Source organism: Prionailurus viverrinus, chromosome D1, assembly GCF_022837055.1.
Source record: "Prionailurus viverrinus isolate Anna chromosome D1, UM_Priviv_1.0, whole genome shotgun sequence".
NCBI classification, from domain to species: domain Eukaryota; kingdom Metazoa; phylum Chordata; class Mammalia; order Carnivora; family Felidae; genus Prionailurus; species Prionailurus viverrinus.
In genome coordinates this window covers 75,422,410-75,438,055 of record NC_062570.1, presented here as the reverse complement: position 1 = coordinate 75,438,055, position 15,646 = coordinate 75,422,410, and the positions used below count along the sequence as shown (strand labels likewise).

The window sequence follows — 15,646 nt, the reverse complement described above, 5'->3', positions numbered from 1 at the left end:
TCTGCACTTAGATGCCCCTGCTTCCCTGGCCAAAGCTGATTCGACCAAGGATAGACAGGCGGCCCAGGCTGGGCCGGACAGTGGCACAGGCCTTGGGAACTGTATGGTGAGGCCACAGGGCGGGCGCTGATGGAGGAAGGTCATCCAGGCTCAGAGCTGGGACACATGGGGTCGTACAGGGAAAGGGAGCTGAGCAGAGGTGTGCAGGATGGACACCAGCGACAAAGGAGACCAGGGGTCATGACGACTCTCTGGCTCCCAGAGGGAAGGTCCTGCTCATTGCTTTCCAAAGGCTCCCTTGTACTTCTGTTATCCACCTCCCCACCCCACTTTCCCTTGACCTGGCTTTTCCTTGAGAAAACTGCTTTTCCTTCCAACCAAATCAATCCTGATCTAATGGCCGAGCTCCAGTGTCGCCTCTGTAAGGGCTTCCTTGACTCCACTTCGTGGAGACAGAAGGCCCGAGATTTGGGGCGCCTTCAGCTCTGGGTCCCCACCAAGATTCGTTGTCATCGCCAGTGGTGTTCGCATGCCAGTCTCCCTGTAGACTGAGCTCCTCTAGTCATGCAATGATCTCCATGTGTGGGTCCCCATTTCCTAGTCAATTACCCAAACGGATACGGTGGCTGGAACCACAGTGGACAAACAGATGAAGAAAGGAATGAATGCCACCCATCTCTGCCCTTGAACTTGGGGTCAGGGTGGGGAGAGAGCAGCTCATGAGGAGCTTGTGATGGAGCACACGTCGGGGTAGGGGTTGGAGAAAGTAGAGGGATGCTCTGAGCCCGGGGGGGTGGGGGGCGGTGGTCGGCGGGGGAGCTGCTGGGGGAGGCAAGGGGAAGGAGACACCACACTACGGAGGCCGTGGTGTGGGTGACGGCGATCCCTGGAGCAGGCAGAAGACAGTGCGGAGTGGGACAGAGACAGCATCGGGGGCAAGTGGTGGGGAGGGCCTGACTCGGACAGAAGTTCCAAGGTGGGAGCTCTGACGGGAGGAGTGAGCGGGGCCTGTCCTGGGGCCTGTGGCAACTCATCCGCTTAGCTGACGTCCAGCCAGGCTTCGCGCCCAGTGCCAGCGGTGGAGCGATGACAGATAGCAGAGTTCAAAAACCAGACTAGAGCTCTTGAGCGAACAAGACTGTATCTGCTGTTACAAGGACTGAGACAGAGTCAGCACATAACCAAAGCATTTAGGGAGCACTTTACAGTTTATAAAGTGCTTCCTCACACATAAATGATTACAAGGTCATGTGGCAGAGTAGGCAAGTGGTGATTGTTGCTGCAGAAGGCCCGAGTTAAGGCCTTGAATCCACCATTTGATGGCTACACAACCTTCAGCTCATAATAACCTCCTTGAGCTTCAAGGTCCTTGTCTGTAGAATGACACCAATGGATAGGGTTTATTGAACACTTAACGTATGCCAGCTACTGTTGGAAGTGCCTTTATTTATTTTTTTAACTTTTTAAGACGTTTATTCATTTTTGAGAGACAGAGACACAGCGCGTGCCAGGGAGGAGCAGAGAGAGGCGGAGACACAGAATCCGAAGCAGGCCCCAGGCTCTGAGCTGCCAGCACAGAGACCGACGCGGGGCTCGAACTCACGGACCGCGAGATCATGGCCTGAGCTGAAGTCCGACGCTTAACAGACTGAGCCACCCAGGCGCCCCTGCTGCAAGTGCTTTTATATGTGTCAGCGATTTTGAGCATCAACACAACCCTCTGAAATAAGTACTATAGTTATCCCCATTCTGCAGGTGTGGAAACTGAGGCTTAAAGAGGCTAGGTAACTTGCCTGAGTCACACAACCAACCGCTCAGCCGAAAAGATGACATTTGAACCTACTTATTCCGGTTCCAGAATCCATGACAGCAGTCCTATCTCCGAGGCTTTGGGGGGCTGGTAAGGTTAATATACACATAGCTGGTTAGCGGTTAGAGGTAAATACTGGCCATGGTTATTGTTTTGTTCTACACTCGTGGTGGTGTTAGACCATCTGGCTGCTGTAGCAGATGCTGTTGACATCCAGGCATCGCTGTTGGCCTAGCCTAGCGGTCACTCACAATGGTAACAGTGCCCCTCTGCATGGAGGCGCGCGCTCTCTCTCTGAGGGGGATGCTGGACCATCGAAGAGGGCAGGCCGGTAGCGCTGGGGTGCTCACACCCCAGGAGCATCCTGAGGCATGTGAATCAGTGAATAAATAGCCCATGAGATCACTTCCCAAATCAACGACTTGCATGGCCATCCCTCCCTTGGGGTCTGTTTGGAGGACGAAGCTAAGACATGACGCGGATCAGTTTGGAGAGAGAGGAAAAGAAGAGATATCACCTGTTGAGGCTTGCGATTTTTCAGGGGAAGAGCTAGAGAGAGGAGAGGCATAGATAAGTCCTCAGACAGAAGGGGAAACTCCCAGTAAGGGCACCTGGACCAGGTTCCCCTCACACCGATTCTCAAGCAGAACAGCCCCTCAGCCCACATTTCACTCGACACTTCAAAAAGGCTGGCCATCAAGGGATTCTGGCAAGACCCCCGGTGCCTACGGAGTAGCATACAGGGGCATTCCTTGAAGCCCTGGGACATGAGTGTAGAACGCGCACAAATGAGCCCCTCTGGTCTAAATAAACTGAGGTACGGTTTCATGAGGCCATTTTCTTTTCTCCCCACCCGTCCATACTCCTCTACTCAAAGGCCATGCTTGTTTGCTTACTTACTTAATCCCGGGCCCTTTGCACCTTCAAATGGCCCCTTTGTGTCGGGGATGAAGTGGAGCATTTCGGCCTCTTGGACACCGTTTTCCAAACGAACTTCCAAACACAGAAGAGCCCAGCTTCTGTCCGTAAGACAGCACTGCGATGTGGGCTCAACGATTCAATGAACGGGAGGCAAGAAGAAAAAGCAAGAGACAGGATGAATTTTCAGCAGGTTCCTCCAGACAAACGGTTTGCAATTTCATTGAAAAGCATGCTCAGGAGGAAGGAGACCAAAGAACACGATGGAAAGAAGAAAATCACTGGCTCAGCAACGTGGCTTCTTCCCCTGACAAGACAGTCATGAGGGAACGGGGACAGGACACATTGAAAAGGGCTGAGAGCTGGCCAGAATGATGGGGAAGGGGGACCGTGTCACCTCAGAATGAGGGCCACTGAAGTCACAGTCCCGGGGCTGGGTCCCAAAGGTTCCCTGCCCATTTTATTTGTGACGAATAAAGCTGTAGAAACACTGGAAATGGAGGTCATCTGGCTGGAAGTGCCCTGGAAGGTCCACATGGGGAGAAGCTTTCAGGGAACGCAGTCGGAGTGAAAAAGCAACACAAGAATTTTTTAAAAAAGAAAAAAAAAACCCTGGCCATGAAAGAATATATTATATATTATTCATATTAATATTTATAGAGTATATCTGAATGTATTATTCAGAACTGACTAAAGAAAATATGGGGGGTGGGGGGTATTTGCATTGCAATGCCCCCAGTTCCAGGGGTTCAGGCTCTTCCAGTAAGAGGAAGGATGACCTACTGGGCAAAAGCTTGGCTATGGAGCCAAACCTCCTGTGAAGGGATCCCCCAGCTATGCCACTGATGTGCTGGGTGACCTTGGGCAAATGCTTGACCTTTCTGTGTGCTTTAGTTTCCCCATCTGCAAATCGGAGCTGATGATAACAAACGTACCCACTTCAGAGAGTTGTCTGCGAGGATTGAATGAGTCAGTATGTCTAACGCACCTGGAAAAGGAGCTGGCGTATCCTGAGTACCCGATGCGTTACCTGTAGTTACCACACGGCTTCAGTAGACAATAGCTCCCCGGCACTACAACGTTCTCACAAGTGCAACAGACCAAAAGTTGAAAAGGCAAAGCAGCATGAAAGCGGGTCAGACCAAAGAAGGATTCCCGGAAGCCAGGAGACCGTCGTGCCTAGAACAAAGCCGCGATGGCCTTACCTGTGCACAGCTGTGAGGGAGCACGGATGCCTGATGGCTGTGCGTGCCACAGGTGCAGTGAGAGCTCTGAGGTCCCCCCGGCATTCCCAAGTTCACCTCGGTGTGGTAGAAAGGCCCGGATAGATGGCAGACCAGAAGCGTGGCTGAGACCGGGGCTCTATCCCCGCAAAGGAACGGGCACAGCCCCTGTGTGCCCTGGAAAGCAGCTCTGCCATCTGGCTGTGCCTGTCGCTGCTGTGGTTAGTGACCGGAGGCCGGTCCCCCGGGGCCGCGGAGGGGCAGGGCACAGGCACGGTTCACAACCGGAAGCCGGCAGCTCTGTGGTCTCTCTGCGAGGAGGGCGGCATGTCTCAGACCCACTTGCCCTCGACAGCAGAACCCCACCTCCATCCTTTGCTCACAATAAAGGCCCCGGGCTTTTCCCTGACTCCAGAGGTGTCTTCAGGGGTCAGGGATAGCCCTTTCAGACAGGTGCATGCACCCTAGCCACACCGACGGTTCTGTGCAAACATTCCTCGCGCACCCCCGGAACCCCCAAGTTTTTCACTCAGATTCCTGCAGCTTGAGAATGAAGCGGGAATTACAACAAAGACAGAGGGCCACTATCGGTAATTATTTCTGAAGTAACGAGCAACTAATTGGGACTCACGGTTATTAAAAACCTATATTGCAGGCAGTAATTAAACCACAGCTAACGAGGATTTCAGCACCAGGCTCTGCAGCCACCAGTCCAGCCCCCTGGTTCCCCGGGCGGAGGGGTCTGTTGTGAGAGAAAACGAACGGCTTCTGCACAGTCCTCCAAGAGATCTTAGTCATTCTGGAGGTTTCTGCCGGGGAAGTCAGTACAGCCAGGCAGCGGAGCAAGGCAAGGCCCGAACGGGAGAAGCTGAGGAGCACATGGAGGTTTCTAGATGGGCTGCCGTCCCCCTGGGGATGGTGACATCATGCCTTTGGGAAAGGGCCGCAGGCTATTGTCAAGTCAGTGGGAAAAGAGCTGAGTTGGCTCTTTTATAAATAGATGCACTGAGCACCTCTAACTTGTCTCGAGGGCCAAGAGATGCATGTGTACATACGATTTCATTTATTCCTCCTAGCAACCTTAGGAAGGATGTGCCATGAGGAACTGCTTTAGAGATGAGGGTACCGGGCTCAGAGAGGTGATGTCACCTGTGGGAACTCATCTGGCCGCTACAGAGAGGGAAGCCAAGGTTGGAACCCAGAAGGACGGGGAAACGTTGGGTCGCATTCTCACAGGCAACATGGCGATATGAGGCAGGTGCAGCGTCAGTGGGGACAGCTGGATGTGGCCCCCTTCTAGTCGACTGGAGAGCTTGTCGAGTTACCAAAACATTCCATGCCTTAGTTTCTACATCCGCAAAGTGGGGATAATCATGCCTATCTAGCGGGTTTGTGATAATGACTACACAGCATGCTGCATATAAAGCATTCGGCACAGTGCTCGGCGCACGACAAATGTCCAGTAAGTGCCAGCTGTTATTACAAGAGCTGTTTGGATGCTCTCAGAAGCAGCAAACTCATCATCGGAGCATGGCAGAGTTTGTGCAGTAGTGGAAGCCATGGAGGTCTCAGTAGAGTGTCTGTCTGCCTCTGTCCCTTGGGAAGGGGGCAAACAAACCCAGAGGGCTGGCTCAGCTCTGAGGCCACTGCCCTGGTGTTCAGGGCAGCGGGAAGCTGGCCAAGCTCCCAGACAGCCTGTCTCGGGCCGGGAGCACAGAGCCGTTGCCTCACCAGCTTGTAATGAGCTGCGTCTCCATCCTGATTAGGGGAACAATCTCCACTCAGAAAGACTCAGGGGAAGGAAGTGACAGCATCGTGGGGACAGGGCATAACCTCGCCTCCCAAGGAGGGGCTGGCTTCTGGGGAGCTGGTGTCTTGAAGGTCACAGCCCAAGATGGTGCCCATCTCCAGGGAGGGGGCTGTGCAGACCCCACCGAGGCAAGTCTGGGTCAGAGCAGGAGACACGCTGGGGCCAGCCCAAGCCTCTGTCTGCAAGCCTGGAAGGCAGCTGCTCGCAGGCTCTGGTTTGCCAGGAAGGCAAGTAAGGAAACCAACATTCTCTGGGCACCTTCTGGGCACCGGGCCTGATGCCAGCCTATGACATCATCACTGCCATCAACATTGTCCTAGTAAACAGAATGTTAGGGCACCGGCTTTTTCCAAAACCGTGGATTGCAGCCCATTACTGGATTATGAAACCAGTTTAGTGGGTAATAAATAGCAGTTTTTAAATTTTTAAAAAATGTTTTCCTCCTTATTATTTTAAAAGACTGTTTTAAGTTTATTTATTTTGAGGGAGACAGAGTGTGAACAGGTGAGGGATAGAGAGAGAGGGAGGATCCCAAGCAGGCTGAGTGCGGAGCCAGAGGCGGGGCTCGAACTCACGAACCTGTGACATCCTGACCTGGGCCGACGTCAGGAGTCCGACACGGAACCGAGTGAGCCATCCAGGTGCCCCGACAAATAGCATTTTAAAAATAACATGATTAAACAAACAAACAAACAAACAAGAAGACCAGAAAATCTTAGAGTGCACTCACTGCTCAGAGCAAGGATTAGCATTGCCTTGTGGAAGGTTGCGTTTCTTTAGCGTGTTTGGGAGCTGGGTTGTAATGGGGATAGAGATCGTGCCCATTTCATAGAATTGTTGTAGGCCCTGAATGGATTAACATTTTAAGTGGTTGAAGCAGTGGAGCAGAGGCCACCAGCACCACCCATGTCCCCTTGGAGGTAGTCCAGTTTCCCAGCATGTGCCAACAGCATCCTGAGTCACTCTCCTGAGGGTGCTCTCTGGCTGTGGGATACACTTAGCGCGAGCCCAAGGCAAGTGTCAGTGTGGTGGAATTAATACCCCAGGAGCAGCTCTCAGCCAATGAGGACTCCTCAGTGCAGGGATTCTGAATATCCCCCCCAGGGGTACCCGGGTGGCTCGGTCGGTTCCACGTCCAACTTTGGCTCAGGTCATGATCTCGCCATTCCCGAGTTTGAGCCCCGCGTCGGGCTCTGTGCTGACAGCTCAGAGCCTGGAGCCTGTTTCAGATCCTGTGTCTCCTTCTCTCTCTCTCTGCCCCTCCCCCACTCACGCTGTCTCTCTCTCTCTCTCTCTAAAATAAACATTAAAAAAAATTAAAAGACTGAGTATCCCCCCCCCCCAGTCTCTCAGAGGGTGCCCAGTGGGGCTGAACCCCCGTGGCCCATGGAAGCACTCCCTTCCTCGTCTCCTTGCCCCTCTCTCACTCTGCTTCCTGGGATCCCCTCCCAAATAAACTTCCTGCATCTACACCCTTTTCTGGTGCCTAATCTTATTTTGGATGAGACCAACTTAAGACAAGCAGATCTGGCACAAAGTCAGTGCTCAATAAATATTAGTTTGTATGAAGCATATTCCTCTTGAGATAGGATCTGTGTAAATATTTGATATGCATCGTCTCATATAATCTTTGCCCAGATGTTCTGAGGTAGGAACTGTGATTGTCCCCATTTTCCAGATAAGGAAACCGAGGCTTAGAAATCTTAAGCTGTTTGGTCAAGGTTACATAGAAAGCTTACACAGAGTCAATAAATTTCATATATATATATAAAAAAAAAAAAAAGAAAGCTTACACAGAAACCCATAGAAAGGGGAGAGCCCTGCCAGTTAGTGCCTGTTGTTTCTCCCATTTGACAGATGTGCAGATGGAAAGTTCAGGAAAGTAAAGCACTCAGTTTCCCCACTAGTCACCGGCAGGCTGGGACCAGCCCCAGGCACTCTGACTCCCGGCCCTGTGCCTCCCATGACAGCAGGCGGCCTCCCAGCACCCTGGAAAGGGCAGGCATGGGAGAAATCCCCTCCCTTAGAAACAAGACCCTGATGTGGACACTGGCCGGCTGTGCATTAAACTTGCAATTTAGGAGAGGGATAGGATGTCGATGGAAAGAAGGAACAGTCTTAGCAGGCTTACTGGGACTTCTGGACAGACGGAAGTCGATTTTAATTGTTGTACCTCAACTTCTCAGCCTGTCAAATGGGCCTGCGGCCAGGTATTAAGTCCCCTATTTGCGGCTTCAACCTGCATCTTCTTATCTTATCTCCAGCTGCCCCACCATTTCCACGAAAGCACCATGAGTTGTGTGCGCCTTAGTCTGAGCTCCATCTGTGTAAAGCTCCCTGTGATTATTCACTAAACGTCTGCTGTGTGCTGGGCGTCAGGATAACCGCTCAGTGCCTCGACTGCCTCATCTAGTAAATCGAAACAATCTTCGTGTCCTCTTCATGGGAATGTTATGAGGATTACACAAGCAAATGGTGCAAACCCCATAGGTAACGAAGGACTCATATCTAGCATATAGAAGGGCTCCCCAAACTCCGCACTAAAAAAACCAAGCAATTCAATTAGAAAACGAGCAAATGACAGGAAAAGCCATTTTACCAAAGAGGATATATAGGTGGAAAATAAGCACCTGAAAAGATATGCAACATCACTAGCTATTGGGAAAATGAAAGCTAAGTCCCTGATGAGATGCCACCATACACGTATTAGAACAGCTAAAATAAAAAATAGTGATAACACCAAATGCTGGGAAAGATGTGAAAAAAGTGAGTCACTCATACATTGCTGGAGGAAATGTAAAATGGTACAGCCACTCTGGGAAACAGGTGACTCTTAAAAAACTAAACATATCCTTGTCATATAACCTAACAACTGTACTCCTGGGCATTCATCCCAGAGAAATGAAGACTTACGTTCAAATAAAATCTATACACCCAGCCTTATCTGGAATAGCCCAAGCTAGAAACAACCCAGAAGTCCTTTAATGGTTAAACTATGGTACATCCACACCCTGGGATATTACTCAGCAACAACAAAGCGATGAACTATTTATTGGTACACAGAACAACTTGGATAGATTACGCTGAGTGAAAAAAAATCCAGTTTTACAAGGTCACGTACTATGTCATTCCGTGTAGATAACACTGTTGCAGCGACAAAATTCTGCAGATGGAGAACATACGAATGGTTGCCAGAAGTTAGGGATGGAAGAAGGGAGAAGGCTGGGTATTCCTATAAAGGGGTAGCACAAGGGAGATCCTTGCCGAGACAGAATAGATCTGCATCGTCATTGCGGTGGTGGTTCCACAAATCTACACAAGTGATAAAACAACGTATAACCACACTCACACGCCATCATAAGGATGTCAGTTTCCTAGTTTTTATACTGTACTACAATTATGTAAGATGTAACCACTGGAGAAAACCAGGTGGAGGGTGTGAGGGAATTCTTTGTACTATTTTGCAGCTTCTGCAAATCCATGTTTTTTTTTTTAATTTTTTTTTCCACGTTTTTTATTTATCTTTGGGACAGAGAGAGACAGAGCATGAACGGGGGAGGGGCAGAGAGAGAGGGAGACACAGAATTGGAAGCAGGCTCCAGGCTCCGAGCCATCAGCCCAGAGCCCGACGCGGGGCTCGAACTCACGGACCTCGAGATCATCACCTGGCTGAAGTCGGACGCTTAACCGACTGCGCCACCCAGGCGCCCCTGCAAATCCATGTTTTAAACGAACGGTAAAGAGTTTAGATCAGTGCCTAAGTGAGTACTTAATCAATATTAGCTCTCATGATTATGTCATTTTCATTATTACACCATAGAAGTCATTTCATTTAATGCTCACAAGCTTATGAGGAAGGGTTTTTTGTTTTTTGTTTTTTGTTGTTGGTTTTTTTTGGGGTTTTTTTGTTTTTTTTTTTTACCATTTTTTGGACAGGAATGCTAAGACTAAGGTACATTAGATAACTTGCCTAAGCTCACATACCCAGAAAGACTGAGAAATCGAAGCCCAAGTCCATAGACTTCCCATACATATGTGGGTACAAAGACCACTAAGGTAAAAATCTTTGCTCTAGTCAAGCTTATAACATAGTGACCAAAGTAAGAGATATAACTCAAACCCAAGCAGAACCTAAGTTCTGTGGGAGGACAGGAGATAGACCATAAAATTTCAACTGAGGAGACCTAGGAAGGCTTCCTGGAGAAGGTGGCATTTGGGATTGTTTTGAAAGATGAGTAGGAGAGGCACCTGGATGGCTCAGTTGGTTAACCGTCCGACTGCAGCTCAGATCATGATCTTGCAGTTTGTGAGTTCAAGCCCTGCGCCGGGCTCTGTGCTGACAGCTCAGAGACTGGAGCCTGCTTTGGATTCTGTGTCTCCCTCTCTCTCTTTGCTCCTGCCCCACTCATGCCCTCTCTCTCTCTCACTCAAAAAAAAAAAAAAAAAACATTAAAAGAAAGAGGAATAGGGTTAAGTAGGCGTGGAAGGGAATAGCGGTACAGGAAAAGGCATTTCAGACAGAAAGAACCTGACGGTTAAGTGGCGGGAGTGCTTGGAGAACAGCAACGACCCAGGGTAGCGACAGCAGATGAAGGAAAAGCAGAGAGCAGTCAGTGAAGATGGGCTCTGGATGACAGGCTGGGGACTGGGCTCCTTCACTGTAACCTGCAAAGGCCCGGCGAGTTGAAAGGCAATGTGGGAAGTGCACGTGTAGTTAAAACAGAGTACACAACAAGGGGCCAGCCTTCTGTTTATGCTGAAACAGTCAGGCTGAGCTGCACAGTGGGTTCTGGGCTCCCAGGAAGCGGGGAGGTCCTTGAGGTCCATTTAAGGACCTCAAGATAAAGTTTTCCAGGGTCGTTCCAAGGCCCAGACCTAGCAGATCCTGAAGCAACCTCTGTTGCCCACAGCAAAGGTCCCACCTAGCAACCTCTGTCTCTTGTGCGTCCTAGGGCCCCACAACAGTTATCTTGGGCTTTGGAGTTTTAAGTCTCAACAGTGAGTTAGGAACTCTATCACACTTGTACTTATTTATCTTCCTTCCCTGACAATAACTTCTGTGTGGTCAGAATCCAAGGCTATCTGGGTCATCGCTGAACCCAGGTTGGAGTCGAGCTCATAGAGGTGTCCAGATTCAACTCCATCTGATGGACCCAGTGTTGACTTATTGGGCACCTGCTACACGCAGACCCTGTGCTCAGGGATTGGAGGTGAAGGAACAAGACACAGCCCCTTAGCGGGGAAGAGTCAACCCCGGTGCACCACACTCAGGGCAACGGCAGGGCCGACCGTGGCCAGCGGAGACAGTCACATCGACATAACTTGTCTTAAAAACTGAGGAGGTGAAGCCTCACTTCCCATGAGAATGGGCACCGTCGGTCCTGGTGTCCAGAAATTCTTAATGGGGCTAACCTGAGACACAGATCATGCTTCCATCTCAGTAAATGTCTTGCAACCGTGACAGCGAGACCTGCAATTTTTTTTGCTAAGATCACGAGGGAAATTGAAAGCAACACGACCTCCATCTTAGAAACGTATTAAGACATAATACTTTTTTTAATGTTTATTTATCTTTGAGACACAGAGAGGGTGCAAGCAGGGGAGGGGCGCAGAGAGAGAGAGAGAGAGAGAGAGAGAGAGAGAGAGGGAGACACAGAATCCGAAGCAGGCTCCAGGCTCTGAGCTGTCAGCACAGAGCTCGACACGGGGCTCTAACTCACAAACGGTGAGATCATGACCTGAGCTGAAGTCAGACGTTTAACCGACTGAGCCACCCAGGTGCCCCTGGAACAATATGTTTTAAAAAATATTGACTCATTTTGAGTGACAGTGAGAAAGACTGTGCCTGTGCCAGAGAGTGGGGGCAGAGGGAGAGGGAGAGAAAGAATCTCAAGCAGGTTCCGTGCTGTCAGCACCAAACCCGATGCGGGGCTCATTGATCTCATGACCATGAGACCATGACCTGAGCTGAAATTAAGAGCTGGATGCTCAACCAATTGAGCCACCCAGGTGCCCCAAGGAATAATACATTTTATTTATTTATTTATTTTAAGGAATAATACATTTTAGATCACTAGCCAAAAGAGCAATGTACTTTCTGCATTTCAGCTTGTAGAGACATGAGATCTTTTTTTCTTCTACTTTTTTTTTCTGTTTTTAATTTTATTTTTTTAATTTACATCCAAATTAGTTACTATATAGTGCAACAATGATTTCAGGAGTCGATTCCTTAGTGCCCTTTTACCCATTTAGCCCATCTCCCCCTCCCACAACCCCTCCAGTAACCCTCAGTTTGTTCTCCATATTCAAGAGTCTCTTATGTTTAGTACCCCTCCCTGTTTTTATATTATTTTTGCTTCCCTTCTCTTATGTTCATCTATTCTGTGTCTTAAAGTCCTCATATGAGGGAAGTCATATGATATTTGTCTTTCTCTGACTGACTAATTTCACTTAGCATAATTCCCTCTAGTTCCTTCCATGTAGTTGCAAATGGCAAGGTTTCATTCTTTTTGATTGCCGAGTAATACTCCATTGTGTATATATACCACATCTTCTTTATCCATTCATCCATCGATGGACATTTGGGCTCTTTCCATACTTTGGCTATTGTCGATAGTGCTGCTATAACCATGGGGGTGCATGTGTCCCTTCAAAACAACACACCTGTATCCCTTGGATAAATACTAGTAGTGCAATTGCTGGGTCATAGGGTAGTTCTGTTTTTAGTTTTCTGAGGAACCTCCATCCTGTTTTCCAGAGTGGCTGCACCAGCTTGCATTGCCACCAACAATGCAAAAGAGATCCTCTTCCTCCTCATCCTCGCCAACATCTGTTGTTGCCTGAGTTGTTCATGTTAGCCATTCTGACGGGTATAAGGTGGTATCTCATCATGGTTTTGATTTGAATTTCCCTGATGATGAGCGATGTTGAGCATTTTTTCATGGGTCAGTTGGCAATCTGGATGTCTTCTTTGGAGAAGTGTCTACTCAAGAGACATGAGATCTTTTAAAAAGGCCTATCTTTTAAAAAAAATTAATGTTTATGTATTTTTAGAGAGAGAGACACACACAGAGTGTGAGCAGGGGAGGGGTGGAGAGAGAGGGAGACACAGAATCTGAAGCAGGCTCCAGGTTCCGAGCTGTCAGGAGAGAGCCGGACGTGGGGCTTACACCCATGAACTGCGAGATCATGACCTGAGCCGAAGTCGGATGCTTAACCGACTGAGCCACCCAGGCACCCCAAAAAGGTCTATCTTAAAGATAAGTTGACTCAGACTTTGCAGGAACTAAAGTGACTCTGAGGGACAGCGGAATGAATCATAACATGTAAACTTTCTTAAATAAAAATTTATGGGCTTAAAAAAATGTGGGGTTGGTATTTAGTTGTCTGTGGGTCTTTGCAGTCAGGATTGTTGCTCGCGTGTCCAGTTTGCTTTGCCCTCACTGGGCTATTCCCGGGGCCTGGCTCAGCTAATGCTTTTGGAACATGATTTTGAGCTGTATAGATAGTTTTTCCAGATGTATACTCAAGCTACAGAAGGAAGAAATAGATAAAAAGGAGCAGCTGAGGGGGACCTCAAAGATCCTCTGGGACAGCTGCTTTCAATCTTGGTTTTCTGCAGCCTAAGGCTTCTGCAGAGGTGCCCCCGCTGGGCTGGGAGACAGCTCTGGGGAAAGGGGTGCTGAGGGCCTGGGCTCAGGGTCTCCTGCCTCGACGAAAAGAGCTTGGGGCGCCTAGGTGGCACAGTTGGTTAAGCGCCTGATTCTTATCTCGGATCAGGTCATAATCTCACGGTTTGGGACTTTGAGCCCTGCATCGGGCTTTGCCATGATGGTGCGGAGCCTGCTTGGGATTCCACCTCTCCTTCTCTCTGCCCCTCCCTGCCTTGTGCTGGCTCGCTTGCTCTCTCTCTCTCAAAATAAATAAACATTAAAAAAAAAAAAAAAGCTCAATGTAACCTTTTCTGCACGTTGATGTTCCAAATACGTTGGAAGAAAGGTTCCATGGTTTAAGATTTAAAACCCACTAAACTAGTCCTACACAACCAATCATCATCACTGCCACTTTTCACAATAGCTGATTTGGGGAGTTTCACGCGTGCCAGGCGCCGTTGAATGTGCTTTGTATGTATTATCTCATGCAATCCCCAGAGCAACTCTAAAGAACAGGTACCATTATTATCCCATTCCACATAGGAGAAGACTTAGACCCAGAGGTTATGTAATTCGCCAACTGATCTAAGCAATCTGATCTAACAATACGATCTAAGCAAGATCATAAGCAAGAGAGCCTGGCTTTGAACCCACGCAGCTGGCTCCTGCACCCGCACTGTTTTCCACTACCAGGTCCCGAGGAAGGGGGAGCCCAGAGGGCAGCAGGGACTTGCCCCACACCCCCCAGGGTGCTCAGCAGGGGCAGAGCAATTTCCTCTCAGAGCGTCTTCCTCCCGACGTGCTCCTTCCCTCTCTCCCTCATCCTCAGTGTGCCTTCTAGAACCAGCTCGCAAGTGGCTTTACACAGACCATCTCTTGGTTGCCACGCACCTGTGCTTCCGCTCTGGGAGCCGCTGACGGAGAGGAGCCACCAGGGCGGGTTTGGCTGCAATGCTGTTCTGAATGGGGCTGGGGCTCGCTCCCTCCTGGCCTGAGGCCTCATTGCTCACCCTCTGCTCTAGCGGAAGTGGGCTTTGGACATGGCATTCTAGCACTTCACAGGCTTCTGTCTGAACACCCTCACTTCAGTCTCTCCCTCTGTGTACACGGTTGCAGATATGCATACGCCCTGGCCCTTTGCCGGTGCTGTTCCCTCTGCTGAGAATACCCTTCCTGACTTGTCGGCCTGGCACACTGCTCCTCAGATGTCCCCTCTCTAGGGCCCTGACCTCCCGCCAAGGCAGGAACAATCACACCCTCCCCACCATCCTCCCCATAACAGCACAAAGCACCTGGTACTCTAGCCATTGATCGACTCCACTTTCTTGATTCAAAGCCGTGCAGGTGGTCCCATTTTTACTCTACTAAAATCGGGATAGTTCCGCCAACCCGTGCTTCTCATTAATTTGGGAGTATTTCTTGCCTCCTGAAACACCGTTGCTGAATTGGTAACGTATTTTGTCATCAATGTCGTCTTAGGATCCAGGAAACACACTACTCTTCTTCGCTCCAGACCGAGCTCACCCAGGGTTGGGAGCCATGACCCTTGTGGCTCTGGACCCCCAGCCGGCAGCACGGGGAGGGACAGAGGAGGGACCAGTTGGTGATGGGTTGTGGTGCTCATGGACTGGATGGTGCCCTTTGTGTCCAGGTCACCATGAGATGCCTGCTGGATTCTAAACTCCAGGGAGTCCTAGAGGCCCAGGAAGGCCTCAAGCCATCTGCTCACTGCCCAGTGACCTCATGGGTCTGCCTTATGGCACATGCCCTAGACAGAAACGCAGGCAAGGACAGCAGACTTCATTTTCCCCTTCTTTTCCTTTGCTAGGGCTGCCATAACAGAGTCCCACAGACTTGGTGGCTTGAACAGCAGAAGCTTATCTTCTCACAATTTTGGAGGCTGGCAACCGAAGACCAAGGTGTCAGCAGAGTAGGTTTCTTCTGAAGCCTCTCTCCCTGGCTTGTAGATGGCCATCTCCTCCCTGTGTCTTCACGTGGGCTTCCCTCTGTTCATGTATCCGTGTCCTAATCTCCTCTCCTTGTAAGGACACTAGTCACATTAGACTGGAGTCTGCTCCAATGACCTCGCTTTAACTTTATGACGTCTTCAAAGACCCTCTCTCAGAATACAGTCACATTGTAAGGTGCCGGGCAGTAGGACTTCAACATATGAATTTTGGGGAGATACGATTTGGACCACCACCCCTCTAAGGCTGACCAAGCTCAGTAGAAA

The 15,646-nt window shown here is 49.7% G+C and overlaps 1 protein-coding gene and 1 non-coding gene across 2 annotated transcripts in view; one reads left to right on the top strand and one right to left on the bottom strand.

The window, feature by feature from the left end:
• Window positions 1-15,646, bottom strand: part of NAV2 (neuron navigator 2) — a 741,507-nt gene that overhangs the window by 496,489 nt on the left and 229,372 nt on the right. The gene's annotated exons all lie outside the window — the stretch shown is intronic.
• On the top strand, window positions 11,108-11,242 carry LOC125147294 (small nucleolar RNA SNORA1). Its single transcript, XR_007145122.1, has one exon. It is a non-coding gene; the product is annotated as a small nucleolar RNA SNORA1 (small nucleolar RNA).